This window comes from Podarcis pityusensis, assembly GCF_964106645.2.
Source record: "Podarcis pityusensis genome assembly, chromosome: 14".
Taxonomy (NCBI): domain Eukaryota; kingdom Metazoa; phylum Chordata; class Lepidosauria; order Squamata; family Lacertidae; genus Podarcis; species Podarcis pityusensis.
The window spans coordinates 47885886-47902638 of NC_138039.1; the positions used below are offsets into that span (position 1 = coordinate 47885886).

General features: G+C 43.4%; 2 protein-coding genes and 1 long non-coding RNA gene across 28 annotated transcripts in view; 2 read left to right on the forward strand and 1 right to left on the reverse strand.

Annotated features, from left to right (window-relative positions):
* TCF12 (transcription factor 12) overlaps positions 1 to 2597 on the forward strand; it is a 236997-nt gene extending 234400 nt beyond the window's left edge. For all 20 annotated transcript variants that reach the window (XM_080980742.1, XM_080980729.1, XM_080980739.1 and 17 more), the window contains one exon: positions 431 to 2597. The gene's annotated coding sequence lies outside the window, so the exon portion shown is untranslated. The remainder of the gene's footprint in view (positions 1 to 430) is intronic.
* LOC308462874 lies at positions 2385 to 6428 on the reverse strand. Of its 3 annotated transcripts, none has more exons than XR_013979400.1 (5): positions 6202 to 6428; positions 4685 to 4838; positions 3356 to 3458; positions 2726 to 2864; positions 2408 to 2522 (listed from the first exon to the last, which is right to left on the reverse strand). It is a non-coding gene; the product is annotated as an uncharacterized lncRNA (long non-coding RNA). The 3 variants fall into 3 exon arrangements; XR_013979401.1 differs by having other exon boundaries at positions 2726 to 2786; positions 6202 to 6426; XR_013979399.1 differs by lacking the exon at positions 2726 to 2864 and having other exon boundaries at positions 2385 to 2522; positions 6202 to 6420.
* A 43-nt stretch (positions 6429 to 6471) lies between these two features.
* Positions 6472 to 16753, forward strand: part of CGNL1 (cingulin like 1) — a 101075-nt gene continuing 90793 nt past the window's right edge. The window contains exon 1 of one of the 5 annotated variants that reach the window (XM_080980675.1): positions 6472 to 6621. The gene's annotated coding sequence lies outside the window, so the exon portion shown is untranslated. Of the gene's footprint in view, positions 6622 to 11962; positions 12052 to 16753 lie in introns of those variants that run through there. The other 4 variants (XM_080980681.1, XM_080980679.1, XM_080980677.1 and 1 more) reach the window with 4 other exon arrangements.

Consider the following 16753-nt stretch of genomic DNA (forward strand, 5'->3'; position numbering starts at 1 on the left):
CTAGTGCAATAGACCAATTTCTATGCGGGGCAGATCCACACTATACATTTAAAGCACATTCAGTGCACTTTCAAAGCACATGACTTTCCCCCCAAATCATGGGAGCTGTAGTTTAAGTTCACAGGATTGGGGGGGGGGGCCTAAATGTGTGTTGGATATGATTTTAATGTTTAGTGTAGATCTGCCTCTAGTTTCTTGGAGGGGCCATTAGGCCTCAGTGCTATGGGATAAACTGCTTCAAGAGAAACAGAATCTGATCTTCCACATAAAACGGGGTGCTGTCCTACATGGCTTGCTGGGGCTGGCTGGTGTGTTGGCCAGCTGCAGATCAGCCACGCTTTGCTGGTGAAAATAGTAACTATTAGTAGTTTTAGCAGACATTCATGGTGCCATCATCATTTGCTAATATCTTCTATGATTTTCACACCAGAATTCCAGAATCATGGGGAGGAAACCTAGAAGGTGACCTGCTTTTCTTCACAAGGACACAGACTCGAAACTGAACGAAGACACATCTGATAGGAGACACAAGAAACCCAAATGCAATTATGTGGTTAAAGTAACTGGTGACCAACTGCATCAGGGTGATGATGCCAACAGCATCTCCTCCTGATAGAATTTCAGCACCAGAAATATTCTGTGCATCTCCTCCTCCTCCTCCTCCTCCTCCTCCTTGTCCTCTTGCAAGCAGCATGCCGCTCCAGCACAATCAGAGACTCTTTGATTCCTCCACTCGCTGTGGAAGTTGCCTTGTGCCTAAACTGAATTGACAAATGCATTGTAACTACAAATTGTTATTTATTTGTAATGGAACTGTGAAGGTCTACATATGAAGGGAAATGTTAAGCTGATGGGAGTTCAGCTGAGAAGTTGGTGTTAAGAGAGCAAAACTACAAAAACTTCTAACCCTTCACATTCCCAGCATACTTGTGAATGTCTTAAAAGAAAGAAGGGACAAGGGCTTCTGTCATTCTTCCCATTCCTTTGGCTGTTTGGTGCATGTTTTCCTTAGTATGTCTTTTTATTTTTAAATGCTTGCCAGCCCTCTCAGGCACAGTTCCTTATTGCAAAGGTGTTCACGTTCCAAGTGCAAGGCATGAACCATACTATGGTCACAGCACTCTTGGAATGAAAAGAAGTGATGTACTATTGATTTCTCAAACCCTTTAGACAGTTGGGGTTCCTAGTATAACTTACAATGTGAACTGTAAATTGGGGGGGGGGGGCAACCAACTTAGAACTGCTTTGTTTTCTAAGCAGTAAGTATAAGTAAATGGTTGTAAGCATAAAATATATAAAAATGCAAAGGAGACTTAACTTACCTGTTGTAAAGTCTGGTGAGCAGTCCGATATGAAGTTTGTTGTGGCAGGAATAGGGTGAGTGGATCTGACCACTGGGATACAAGAGCAACAGCCTGTCTATCCTTACACTTTAGCTTAAAAATTATCATCTAGTTTACCTGCAAAGAAGGTTGGGATGGGATCCTATCAACTTCTTGCACTACATCTTTGTCCTAGAAAATAAGCTGCCCCAGCAATCTCAGAATAAGCTGCAGCTTGACCTGAATGGTCCTTAAGTCTTCCCTTCTTGCTCCCTCTTTTGGGGATATCCCAGCTCTTTTGAACTTCCATAAAAGCTGTCTTCCACTGTAGCACCCCACAGTGTGGCAGAGAGGAAGGGACAATCAAAAACAACTTTCTTAACTCTCTTCCTGGCTGCCATCTGCTTGTACTCACTAAAGAAATAGATCAACTAGCCATTTGAATAATCTCACCACATTTGAAAGAACAAAAACGTTGCTACAACAGGCTTAAGAATTTTAGATCATGTCTTAGATGGTTCCTAGAAAATCAACTGGTTTGTGAAGTGACTGACTGGATTATTTATCAGTTCTCCAGTAACACCTGATCCAGCTTCTGTGGCCTTGTTCTTCATTTCAGTGCTTCTTGTCTCAATGAACTTCTGCTTATGATGACATGTGAAAGTGCTCACCTGCCACTGCTTGACCTTTTTCCTTCCAAGCTTGTTGTCTCTTGGCTGTATTAGACTTTGTGGTATGCCCAGAAGCTTTCCTTCATAAAATAGAAAGAGAGAGAGAGAAAAAGAAAACATTTGGCTTATTTTTCACTGTAGCTAGTCTTTTATACAATAATCTTGTAAGAAAGTGTCTTGAATTCTAAATATTACTCTTTCTAGATTTTTGAAATCAAAAAAGTTTTCAGTAAAAAAAATTTCTTACTTTATTTTACTATATTAGGTAGTAAAAAATGTAGGGTTATTTACCGTAACCTGTCCATTAATACCATAAATTTACAATAGCATTGTAAGAGCATAGTAGGGTTCTAGCATACTGTGTAGTACCTTATGGAGTATTGTAAGAGCTACTTGTCCGAGATGAATTGCTTCTCATCTTGTTACCCGGTTTCCATTGTTGGTTTATTGAAAATTTGTACCCTGTGTCAAATTTCAGGATGTTACTGATAAACTTTTTCAACCAGCAGAAAGAAGTTCAACATTTTTTCTGTCAAATGTAACAGAAAACACTATGTATATAACATTTATGTAGCAATAAATGTGCCATCTTTTTTTTAAAAAAGCCTTTGTAAATCAGTTATTTTAACACTTTTTAATGCTATTGTGTGTTTGATTTATAAGAAAAAGAAAGAAAGAAAGAAAGAAAGAAAGAAAGAAAGAAAGAAAGAAAGAGAGAGAAATTGGTCTTACCCTGAATTTTTCTGTTTACTGGGAATGATTGATAACATTCCTCAAAGGGACATTCCTCCTCCTAGAAGGAACAGGCAGGGTCCACTGAAGCTTTTTGCCTCCTCCCCAGGGGCAGACGTTATGCCTCACATCAGATTGCCTAGCAGAACGGACAACTTGACCCCACACCAACATTTCAACTTTAACTCTGCCATTAACTGAAACCTAGCAGTTGAGAAACAGTACTGAACGGCAAAAGAGAAACCAACGCTAAACAGAGAAGCATAAGAAGGGCTTATCCACAGCAAAGTAGAACAGATACTCCCCCCCCAATGAGTGGAACATACACTGACAGGCAAAACTCCTAACCATATGTATGGCTGTGGCAAGAGTCAAAACCCACACCCCTCAGCTTCCAACAGAAGAAGGAGAGGTGGGTGGAATGTCATTCATCATTCTCAGTAAACAGAATTCATGGTAAGACCAATTTCCACTTTTACCTAAGAATGATGAATGATGGAGGGCATTCATCATGGGGATGTAAGAGCAGTCTCAAGTGTGGGCTTGACACAATACAGGAAAGATCCTAGAACAGATAATTCAACAGACTATGAGCACTTAGAAAAGGATGCTGTGATTACTAAAACTCACCATGGGTAGATTCTCAGAATGCTGGAGAGGCTGCACCTTCATAGGCACATACCTCCACATGTGGTGGGAATGCCCCAAAGTTCAATCCTTTCGGATATCAGAGCTGCAGGAAACAATAGCAAAACACATAATAGACGTAACTCCAGAACTAACCTTATTAAATATCTTCCAGAACAACAATGTACACACAGATGACAATGAACTCATAAGTTGCTTACTCTTCAGCAGCAAGAAACACTAGACACTGGAAAGACCTATCAGGAGTGAACATAGACCACTGGTACCAAAATGTATGGGAAACTGCCTACTAGAAAAGGTAACTAGCAAATTTAAATTAGCACAGGGGCAAGCAGAAAGGATGCCTTCACCCTGGTGTGGTTCCCCTTAATCACATACCCAGCACAACAGGACAATGACATATCTACCCCCCTAAAAAAAACACCACACACCTACAAATCAATATGGCTAACCTGACCCCCAACAACCTCCCCCCCCCCCACTTTAAATATTTTTTTCAGCTTATTATGTATCATTTCCCAATATTCCTCAGCTACTCTACAGGTCCACCACATATGATAAAAGGTTGGATTGGGCCCCAATCTCACTGAAATATGAGCAAAAGCGTTTGAGATTAAGGTGGGTGAGAATCTTAGAAAGAAGCACAGATGTAGAGCCAGCTCTCTGTGAAATGTTCTGTAGCAACAGCAACTAGCCAGAGAGCATAGCTGAATCCTGGAACAGTTAAAAGCTTAGCTTTTCTATTTTATGTGCTTTTTCATTGCATGAATCAGGAAAGGCAAAGGTTGGCCAGAAGAAACAGGCTCTGGAGCAGCAGAAATGTGCAGCCCCCTTCCTCACCCCTCTCATAGCAAAAAGCCATCAAAGGACAGCAAGCAGAACTCATTTAGCAACTATTAAGAACCACAAAGTTCTTGACGATGAAAAATATCCCTGCATTCTTGGCTTCTCTATGGTGGGTATCAAAAGATGTAAGCACCACCAGGGAGCCTGTTCTGAGGTACTTTGTAGCTAGCTAGAATGGTTGCTTTGAGGGTGCCAAAAGAAAGTCACATAGTAATAATAAAAATAAAAATAATTTAACAACAACAATTACAATATGCAAGAAAAACAAAACCTTGAGAAACGAAATTGCCTTCATCCTTCGATTAGCGGTCAACTCCAGAGAGCCTTCTAGAAGCCACAGTTCTTCACTCAAAGCTTCCCAGAGCTGCTTGACCCTAGGGCTTCCCAGAGCTGCTTGCAGAGTGGGGAATGGAACTCTCATTGTGCTCAGAAACACCCCTATTCAGCCCACGTCTTGTTACTTACCTGCTGAATATAATGTGGGCCCAGAGGATAGCCCTCGCACATATGAGGCTGGAGTGTCTCAGAAAGAGCAGGCAGGCAGGGGGGAGGGGACACCGAGTGCATAGCACTGCACACATCGGAAACTCCAACGAGGTCACCATGAGCAGAGATGCTTCTGTTTTTTAAGATATATCAGAATTTGGACTTAAGAAACAGGCATGTTCTGGAAGAAGGAGACAAGTTAACCTGCTAAATGAATCAGCCACTGAGTGCCAAGGTCTCTGTCTGGAGAAGATTTTTGTCGTAATTGGATTGGTATGTGGTGGAGAGATGCCTTTGTTTTCTCTGTATATATTCACTATGCTGTTCTATGATTTGGCAGCTCTTCACCGAAGAAAAAATTAGCTACTAATGGATTGTAATTATTAATGGATTGCAATTATTAATGGACTGCAAGAGGGAATCAGCAATAACTTTATAATGCTTATGGATTAACTGAAAGAATGGAATTGTGTGGAAAATATTGGGATGTTCTGTGGCAATACCCTCTTACGGAGAACTCTAACTTTGATTTATTATGGTGTTGGCGAGATACCAGCTTGTTATCGGATGGGAAAGTATTCAAAGAAAACTCTGGAAGTCTGCCCGGAGTAATGGCCATTCGCCAGACATCAGACCACTTTCGGTTTTGAGAAAAGCAAGATGGCGAAAGGTCACTACACAGTAAAATTGAGTCCTTGGAGTGGGGGGCGGGGAGGAATGCCGAAAATGATTGATTGCAACATGAAAGGAAAGTCAAACATTAAAAAAAAACATTCCACACAGAAAGTTACCAGATATAAACTCCTCTTGCAAATTAAAGGATATGGAACAATTTAAAACGAACGAAAGTCAACACATCAGTGGCTGTTAAAATAAAGGATCAACATCAGAACTGTATTATCTGGATTAAATATGTGGATTGGAGCAGGAACAAGGAATCAACATGACCTAAAAAACTAAAATCAGAACATGGGAAGTCAACCAAAATGTTTAATTTGGAATCTGACAATTGGCTTCTTTAATTTAATTATGATTTGGTATTGTATTAATGTGGTCTATATTGGATTGTTATTAATGAAAGACTAATAAAAATTATTATACAAAAAAGAAAAAAGGAAGAGCGGTCAGGCAGCTTGGCTTGGTGGGTGCTGCACCGATAGAGAACCCTGTCTGCCCACCTGCTCTAAGACCACAGAAAGGATGAGGAGGAAGTGGGGCCAGAGGGCTACCTTCCCAGACAGCTTGTTTGCCTTAGAACTTGTTTATTTTGCAAGGGTATCTGAAATTCTGCCACATTGTCAGCTCTAGATTTCGATGGGCCTTTCAGAATACAACCTCTGTGTATTCCTCCTCACTGTATGGGGAGCTCCTGCTAGGGTCTGGCGCCCTGGGAGGTGCCCACTTATGCCAAGCCTTGGGGCATCCTGTTCCCACTGGTGATTGATTTACACCCTGTGAACCTGCCACCAGCTCTAGTATGGAGGGTTAAAGAATACCGATGATGTTTGATCTTCTCCCTGTCGCTCTCTTCAAATGACTGTTGCTTGTTATTTTACAACAGATTTTAACGTAAACAGACAAGCTCCTGATTACTAATGAGAATGACTTTGGGGGGGGGGGCTCAGTGGAAAGAAGTGGCTTTAAATTAAAAGAACGATGAACTGATACAGACAACGAAGGAGCTGCAGGGAGCCTTGAAGTCAATGGGACAGCATAGTTCTGGAATTCTGATCCTAGCAACATAGCATCCAAAGCAATAGCTTAGAATGGAGGAGGGCAGTTCTCTGTCAATTGCAGCCTTCACAGCTGTTCTGTAGGGAATAAGGAAGACCTTTTCCTGAGCCACTGTTTGTAAAACAGCACAGAGTGTACATACCAAAAGGGGGGAAAAATCAGCATTCATTCTACAGAATCAGGTACCAACTGTATATCTTTTCAGCTGTGCTGCTAGCTTTTACTAACACCCCCACAAGCCTATACACTGCCAGAACAAGACCACCAGGTTAAAACCTACAGGTAGCCATATTCAGCAGATCACAGGACCCCTTGCAGGATGGGGCAGCCTGCCCTAGAGCTGACTCTGAGCTTGTTGGATTCTGGAGCTGGTGATGACTCTAGTGTGAGGCCAGCTGCTGCTTGAGCCCTTCTCCACTTGGAAATATGAGACATAAAGAGGGGCTATTCTTAATACTTAACTGACTGTCTGCCCCCCCCCCCGGCAAATCCTGGCTACGCCCATGTTATCCCAGGGAGGAGAGTCCTCTCTTGTGTCAAATAGCAGCTTTACGAAGGTGGGGGTGATATTCTCTGGGACTCAAGTAGAGGAGGAATCGGTTCAAAGCCCTCTGCATGTGCCATTATCTCAATCTCCTCCTTCTTATATATATTTTTTTTAAAAGATACAAGTGATGTGAAACCATGTGCTTAACGACAGAGGAGACTGGTTACATTATACAGCAAGAGCTGTTGGTCACAAAATGGAAGGCCACACTTCTGTTGTGTCACCTGTGCGGATGGAGAGCTAAAGGAGTCAGACATTCCTGTGTGCTTTGACAGGCTTCTATGTCAAAAGTGAGAATCGGATCCATGTGCTATAAGGAAAAACTGCTCCTTTTCCCTTATGGGGTATCCAAGAGCCTGTTATAGAGTCTTTAAGTGGGTTTCCTATCAATAGGAGAAAATAACAGAGGCCAACTAGAGTACGGTATATTGAGAAGCAAAGCGGCTGGTAAGCCTGATCTTTATTAACTGTTGCAACAGGGTCCCTACTCCCCACATGCAGAAGGGCGGACTGAACCCAGAACAATGGTGCGCAAGCCCTTATATAGACTTTTGAAACTGCCCACCCTGTAGCCCAAGACCCCTACCCCCAAAAAACTTCATACATACATCACAGAAGGAGGTGATCTACAGCAGAGGAGACCTGATAATGGTCACTGGGCAGTCTGGCCATTCTTTTGTGATGGTTAATACTTTTAGTTCCTGAATCCAGGTCACAGGCTCACCCTATTCATACACAAATACACCCTTAAGGCAGGTAAGCAAAATACAATGGGGAGGCTTTCCCATTTCCTTCCTGCTTGCAGGGAAATATTTGAGGTCAATTTGGGAGAGTCAAAATGGCTTCAGGATTGCTTTCTTGTACTATTTCAGACATGTGGTATATATTCATGTGTGTGTGTTTGCCTTGTGCATTTATGAACATTTATTCTGTATCTGAGACCTTAGAATTCTTATAACACATGACACCAAAAAGCCAGTGCCAACACTGTGTGTGTGTGTGTGTGTGTGTGTGTGTGTGTGTGTCTCCTCTTTTTCCAGGACACATCCTCTTTTTCATGGGTATGTAAAATGAGAGTCATCATGGTGACCCATAGTTAAAAGCAGAAGTCGGCAAATGTGTCCTCTTTTTTGCTCTTCAAAATATTGCAACCCTAGACTGTGTGTGTGAGAAAGAGAGAGACAAAGAGAGAAATTCCTTCTGGGACTTCCAGATCCTGTCAGCTTCTCTGCTTAAAAACTGCAAAATTAATTCTGCTTCTGCTTTTGCTGTGTTCCCCTGGGAAAGCATCTATGATTGCACATTTCTCAAAGCAACAGGCAAATAGCTCCCCCGCTTTTTTTGTTTCTTCCAGCAGGCGGCTTGATAAATACCCACCTGCCTAAGCTGCTCCCCAAAGTTGCTTTGATTTCTGGCCTTCAGTCGGGAGTCTCCCTTTCCTGGCAGAGTCTTTGGACTCCCCCTTACATCACTACAGAAGCCGTGATGAAAGTCTGAAATCTCAATCAAAGGCTTAAGGAAATAATAATCCACTGTTGCCCTAATTCTTCCTGGCAAACATCTCAGTCTGACAAGAACTGGCATTAAACTTTTACTTATTTTTCTGGCCTAAAATGCTTTTCCTAATTAGGGGCGTGGGAGTGGGTTTCTTCATCCTTAACTCCTTGGCCTCCCCACTAGGCAGGGACGGGAAATGCACCTTCCTGCAATGGGAACTCCTTATGACAACTTCGCCTTTGAATTTCTTTTTGCACAGCCCTGGGCGAAGCACTTTCTCACCCACCAGGGTTGGAGGAGCCCCAACAGCAGAACAAAAGGATGGCCACGGGTTTCCCCTCTCAGTCCTTGACTGCCAATTGAATAAAATATTGCGGGGAGGGCAGGTAAGCCCCACCCTGCATAACTAATCACATGACATGGTGCACACACACCACTTGAATGGCAATGCCCATCAACTGAGGGGGGAACCTGCCCCCCTCAAATATTTTATTGGTGGGACTGAATATCCCTCGGCCCCTGGGAGTTGGCTCCTATGGTTAGTGATTGTGGCAATTCCTATCTATTGTTCTGTCGGTATGTGAGTCTGTGATAGGCTTTAGAGCAGCCTTCCCCAACCGCCGGGGCTCTCCAAGCTGATATTTGACTTCCCAGCTCCCATCAGTTCCAGGCACCCAAAAGTCAAGGAAGAATGAGAAGTCCCAGAGATTCTGCTTCCAGGGTTAATCCCTATACGTTTACTCCAAAGTAAATCTCATTATGTTCAGTGGGAGTTTCTCCAAGGTATGTGTGACCAGGAGTGCAGCTTTAGTTTCCATTAGTTTCCTTTGAATGATAGATGGCTGGAGAGTTATCAAGGGTTTTTTATGTTTTCTTTATTTCAAAGTGTTTAATCAGAGTTTACTGAAAAGGGGATCAGACTGAAAAACAGGCATTGAAGTTTCCAGCAATCAATTTCGGGAGCAGTCACTTAAGGGACCCCCCCCCTTCCACCCCCTCACACAAACATACACACCATGTCCAGAGCACTGTTTGTGTGATGAATCAGCAGTTCAAGTAACATCTTACTCAACCATTATGAGTAACATTAAGCGTTTTGGGGCATCAAAGTAGGCAAAACCACTCACGATAGTATCACGCTTCTTATAATAAACTATTTCAAAAACTTGGGCAGTGAATTACCAGAGCTCCTATCACTAACTGACTTATCTGCTTGCTTGGTTCTTAAAAAAAAATGACACCCCACCTTTCCACTATAAAATGCCACTCAAGGTGATTAGCAACATCCGCTCCCTAAAAGAAATCAAAATAAAACAATTTAAAACCCAAAATAGTGTGGCAGATAACTAAAACATCAGAGTGCATAAAAAAGCACCTAGGCTAATAAAAAGCCTGCCCAAAGAAAATTTAGGTAAACTTTCAAGTTTGCTGTTTGCCAGAACATGTTGCTTTGAGTGGTGAGGAAGAGTCTTCATTAAAATGCTTTGTTTCACATGGTGCATTCTAAATACCTGGGAGATTTGCTTATATTTGTTCCTGCTCTCCCCATGGGAGCTTCAGGTGACAACTCTACCATTCTATGATTCTATGACAGACTTTTCTGATTAGTAACTTTGGCCGTAGTTGGCAAGAGGCCACAGGAAGGTAAGGGGGAGCTAACAGACAAGACCTGCGGGTGGCAGCAGGATGAGGCCGAAGGGTGCAAAATTGGCTCCCAGCCCCAGCGTTCCCCGGGGGCTCCTGACCTGGTCCCAGGAATCAACTGCATACACTCTGAAAAGGCAACATGTTTCCTTAAGACTGGCTGCTGCCTTGCTCACGAGCCCTTCTGGCCTGACTGTGGCAGACACTTTGAAGGAACTGGCTTTGAGCTCCACACCAGACAAAGGAGCCATTCACAAGAGCCCAAACCTGCTCTCTCACACCTGCTTCATCAAACTGTAGCATTTTCAGCACTGTGGAAAACAATAAGCTCTTATCCAGCTCCACTGTGGCCTTGCAGCTAAAAATATTCTGCCTTTAAACCCTCCTTTTACTTGCTAGACAGAAACATTGGTTTTCTCACAAGATAACATTTGGGGTTTGGCAGACAAACGCAAGCGAAAACAAGCCAGCTCCTGAAAAGTTCCCAGGGTATTTTTAGGAACAAAGATGGGTGGTTACATTTACCCAGTTCCAATGTAGAAGTGCAGGCGCTTCTTTAAAGAAGGAAGAACAACACCTTGGCCCTGTTGCTGCCTCTCCTGGTGAGAAAGAATCGCCCCAGTGGCTGCTGGAATATTATTCTCTGAAGAGCAACCACTGAAAAACTCCTAAAAACTGCCAGGGTTGACTCTCTGTGCATAGCAATTGGAATTCCAGTTCAACTCAATGGGTCGGATTCCCCAGAAATTGGATTATTAGACTAACGTGGGCATAGCTCCAACACAGCCTCCATCTCCCAGTTTGCCACATTATGCTCCAAACTGCAAGTGAAAGAAGCAATGCTGAAATCGCACACAGCAGGCTTTCTTCCAACAGCTGTTTTGCTGTTGCAAGAAAGAGATGTCAGAGATGGGCTGGCTTCAGTCTTGCTGGGGTGACTTAATCTACCAGGCTAAGAAACTTTACATACTGCAGGGATTAAATAATTCAGGGTTTTGCATACCCGAAACTGCAAAATCAGACAACATGGAAACTAAAGTTTTTGGATCTTAATTTCTTCATAAGCACAAGTGAAAACGGGATTTTACAGTATTTTATTTTTAATTGCTCCGTATTAAACAGGGGTTACACAGTGGATGATGGTCCACTAAGGCAACAGGCGCACAGCCCTCTCACATAACATGTTACACATTTTTAAAATAAATTCTCCCCAACCCAAAAAAATCAGTGCCACACATTCTTTCACGTTCAAAACACATTTTATACTTCTACTTGAATTCAGAGAAGCTCTGCAAACATTTCTGTCAATGTGGTCTCTGTAACACTTAAACTATCCTAATCCTAAATTATAGATATGGCAAATAATAATAATAATAATAATAATAATAATAATAATAATATATTTATACCCCGCCCATCTGGCTGAGTTTCCCCAGCCACTCTGGGTGGCTTCAAGTGTTAAAAACAATACAGCATTAAATGTTAAAAACTTCCCTGAACTTCAGATGTCTTTTAAAGAGAAGATAGATCCTCCCATATGTCTCTGCGCAGTTATTGTGAAGATAAAAAGACCGTAAAACCCTCCAGCTAACTTAAAATGCTTTTACAAAAGTAGCATGGTGCAGATGATAGTTCAGATGAGAATTCAGTGCGCACAGCCTGGGTGTGCAGCTCAGGAACATGGGTTGCATCCTGCCTACACACCCTGCCCAAGCAAGCTTGTCCTAGCAAACGGCCATACATTGGATTTGCCAAGGACACCTGCATAAAGTCTGCTGTTTGTAGGCCTGAATATCCTTGGTTGTGTCTCAGATTCTTTTTTATTTGATTTTTAGGTTAGGCTTCTTTCATGATTTCAAACCTGGCTTCCCTCCCCAGTTGAAAACTGGGTCATGAGTATTACCTCTCTTCTAAGGAGCTCAAGGTAGTATTCATGGTCTCCTTTCCCCCTTGTTATTATCCTGTGTCTGAGAGACAGTGAGTGGCCCAAGGGCAACCAATAAGCTTCTTGGCTGATTGTAACCCTGGTCTCCCAGGTCCTTCTCCACTTAATAACTCGCCACCTTATTCCACATCCTGGGAAAAAAGACAGAAAAGGGAATAAGTTGGGGAAAGGGAATAATCTTTTCCCACATGTCTGGATATTTAGGATCCCTTCTAAGAGTCCTGTGTGCCACTTTTAACACTAACCAATTCAGGCTGCAATCCTGTACATATCTATCAGGGAGGAATCCCCATGGAATTCAGTGGGGCTTACTTCTAAATAAAGTACAGATTATTTGGCTTGCGTTCACACTGGAAATGGTGGCAGCAGGGGCCCCCAAACGGCGGTGTTTTAACTGTCCATTGAAAGAGGGTAGGGAGAAAACAGAAGCAGGGGGGCCACACAATTTTTATCCCAGCACAGAAACAACTCAGAACAGAAGCAGTGATCTGGGAACAGAAGCAGGGATCTGTGGGCCTGACAAGATGTCTCGGGAAGTGTGCTGTCTCCCCGGGGCTAAGAGCCAAGATGTAACTGAACGACTGCAAGGAATCTTAAAACCCACTGACAAATACCCCTTCCTCTTGGTTCATGTGGGAACCAATGACACTGCAAGCAATAGCCTCCAGAAGATCAAAAGAGACTACGAGGCTCTGGGCAGGAAATTGAAGCAATTAAATGCACAAATTGTCATCTCATCTGTCCTCCCAGTTGAACGACGTGGCCCAGGGAGAGAGGGAAAAATAGTGGAAGTGAACAGCTGGCTTCGCAAATGGTGTAAACAGGAACAGTTTGGATTCTTAGATCACGGACTGCAGTTTCTTGATGATGGACTTCTGGCAAGCGATGGGCTGCACCTCACAACGGTTGGGAGAAATGTTTTTGCCAAAAATCTCAGAAACCTCATCAGGAGGGCTTTAAACTGACTAATGCGGGGGAGGGAGACAGTGCTCCTGAAGGTAGGAGTCTATCAATTGATGAAGATGATCATCCAAATGTCATAGACCAAATGGAGCAAACAGCACGCAGACCTAGTGGTGGGAGGAAAAAATCCTTAAATAAGAGACACGGGGGAATGATTAATGGACTTCAATAGCTGTACACTAATGCGCAAAGCATGGGAAATAAACAAGATGAGCTTGAGCTCTTGGTACAGCAAACTAAATATGACATAATAGGCATCACTGAACCTGGTGGGATAAGTCCCACGATTGGAATGTAATAATGGGGGGATACAATCTATTTCAGAGAAACAGACCAGACAAGAAAGGAGGAGGAGGAGTGGCGTTATATGTCAGGGATGTGTATACCTGTGAAGAGATCCAAGATTTAGAACCTCAAAGCCAAAGTGAGAGCATTTGGGTCAAAATTAAGGGAGAGAAGAATAACAGTGACCTCATTGTGGGAGTTTACTATAGATCCCCAAGCCAAACGGAGGACATAGATGATGCCTTCCTGGAACAGATGGCCAAGCATGCAAAAGGAAGGGAGATAGTAGTAATGGGGGACTTCAATTACCCGGATATTTGTTGGATGTCAAACTCAGCCAAGAGCATAAGGTCAAACAGACTCCTCACTGGCCTTGCAGACAACTTCATTGTCCAGAAAGTGGGAGAAGCAACAAGAGGAACAGCCATTTTAAAGCTGGTCCTAACCAATGTTGATGACCTGGTTAGTGGGGTAGAAGTGGAAGGATCATTAGGCGCGAGTGATCATGCTCTTCTGAAGTTTACTATACAGCGGAAAGGAGCAGCCAAGCATACAAGGACTCAATTTATTGACTTTAAGAAAGCCGACTTCATAAAACTTAGGGAAGTGCTGGGTGAGATCCCATGGACAGTAATACTAAAAGGAAAGGGAGTTCATGATGGCTGGGAGCTTGTTAAGAGGGAGATACTAAAAGCACAACGTCAGGCAGTACCAATGAGACGGAAACATGGAAGGTGCCTAAAGAAGCCAGGGTGGCTATCTAAAGAACTTTTAACTGAGTTAAGATTAAAAAAGGATGTGTACAAAAAATGGAAAAGGGGGGAAACCACCAAAGAGGAATTCAAACAAATAGCCAGCACGTGTAGACACAAAGTCAGAAAAGCTAAAGCACAGAATGAACTCAGGCTTGCTAGAGAGGTTAAAAGCAACAAAAAAGGCTTTTATGGGTATGTTCGTAGCAAAAGGAAGAACAAAGAAACAGTGGGGTCACTCAGAGGAGAAGATGGTGAAATGCAAACAGGGGACACAGAAAGGGCTGAACTCCTCAATGCCTTCCTTGCCTCAGTCTTATCCGATAAAGAAAACAATGCCCAACCTGAAGAATTTGGAGCAAATGATTCAGCAAAGGAAACACAGCCCAGAATATCTAAGGAGATAGTACAAGAATACTTGGCTAGTTTAGATGTATTCAAGTCTCCAGGGCCAGATGAACTGCATCCAAGAGTATTAAAAGAACTGGCAGATGTGATCTCAGAACCACTAGCAGTCATCTTTGAGAATTCCTGGAGAACAGGCGAAGTCCCGGCAGACTGGAGGAGGGCAAATGTTGTCCCTATTTTCAAAAAGGGGAAAAAAGAGGACCCAAATAATTACCGCCCAGTCAGTCTGACATCAATACCAGGGAAGATTCTGGAGCAGATCATTAAGCAAACAGTCTGTGAGCACCTAGAAAGGAATGCTGTGATCACCAATAGTCAGCATGGATTTCTGAAAAATAAGTCATGTCAGACTAACCTGATCTCGTTTTTTGACAGAATTACAAGCCTGGTAGATGAAGGGAACGCAGTGGATGTAGCCTACCTTGATTTCAGCAAGGCATTTGACAAGGTGCCCCATGATATTCTTGTAAAGAAGCTGGTAAAATGCGGTCTTGACTATGCTACCACTCAGTGGATTTGTAACTGGCTGACTGACCGAACCCAAAGAGTGCTCATCAATGGTTCCTCTTCATCCTGGAGAAGAGTGACTAGTGGGGTGCCACAGGGTTCTGTCTTGGGCCCGGTCTTATTCAACATCTTTATCAACGACTTGGATGATGGTCTCAAGGGCATCCTGATCAAATTTGCAGATGACACCAAACTGGGAGGGGTGGCTAACACCCCAGAGGACAGGATCACACTTCAAAACGACCTTGACAGATTAGAGAACTGGGCCAAAACAAACAAGATGAATTTTAACAGGGAGAAATGTAAAGTATTGCACTTGGGCAAAAAAAATGAGAGGCACAAATACAAGATGGGTGACACCTGGCTTGAGAGCAGTACATGTGAAAAGGATCTAGGAGTCTTGGTTGACCACAAACTTGACATGAGCCAACAGTGTGATGCGGCAGCTAAAAAAGCCAATGCAATTCTGGGCCTCATCAATAGGAGTATAGCATCTAGATCAAGGGAAGTAATAGTGCCACTGTATTCTGCTCTGGTCAGACCTCACCTGGAGTACTGTGTCCAGTTCTGGGCACCACAGTTCAAGAAGGACACTGACAAACTGGAACGTGTCCAGAGGAGGGCAACCAAAATGGTCAAAGGCCTGGAAACGATGCCTTATGAGGAACGGCTAAGAGAGCTGGGCATGTTTAGCCTGGAGAAGAGGAGGTTAAGGGGTGATGTGATAGCCATGTTCAAATATATAAAAGGATGTCACATAGAGGAGGGAGAAAGGTTGTTTTCTGCTGCTCCAGAGAAGCGGACACGGAGCAATGGATCCAAACTACAAGAAAGAAGATTCCACCTAAACATTAGGAAGAACTTCCTGACAGTAAGAGCTGTTCGACAGTGGAATTTGCTGCCAAGGAGTGTGGTGGAGTCTCCTTCTTTGGAGGTCTTTAAGCAGAGGCTTGACAACCATATGTCAGGAGTGCTCTGATGGTGTTTCCTGCTTGGCAAGGGGTTGGACTCGATGGCCCTTGTGGTCTCTTCCAACTCTATGATTCTATGATTCTAACTCTGATAGCAGGGGGCCCTTCTGAACCAAAGTAAGACACTTTTAAATTTAGCTGGGTGCTAGCTATTTGCAAAATTGTATTTGTTAAATGCCCACAGTAGCTTTCCAAAGGAGGAGGAGGAGGAGGAGGAGGAGGAGGAGGAGGAAACCAAACTTGGCCACATGCCCGTGACCTCCTAGCAACCCCACTGGGTCTCGTGGGCACCAGCTGCCTTTGCATTACGTATGTAATTTTCCCTGGCTTTATGTTGGCGCTGATTAATGCATTGAATTTGAGAAAGGGATTAAAAATGGACTTTCCCACCAGATGGCAGTGTTGCATCACTTCACTGCTGTACAACCCCTAAAACTGACAAAGTTTGAGGTCTGGCCATGCTAATGGCCATGAGGTCATCATAGAACAGGGGTCAGCAACCTTTTTCAGCCGTGGGCCGGTCCACTGTCCCTCAGACCATGTGGGGAGCTGGACTATATTTTGTGGGGGGAAATGAACGAATTCCTCTGCCCCAGAAATAACCCAGAGATGCATTTTAAATAAAAGCACACATTCTACTCATGTAAAAACACGCTGATTCCTGGACCGCCCGCAGGCCGGATTGAGAAGGCGATTGGGCCGGATCCGGCCCCCAGGCCTTAGGCTGCCTACCCCTGTCATAGAATCATAGAATTGTAGAGTTGGAAGGGACCACGAGGGTCATTATTCTAGTCC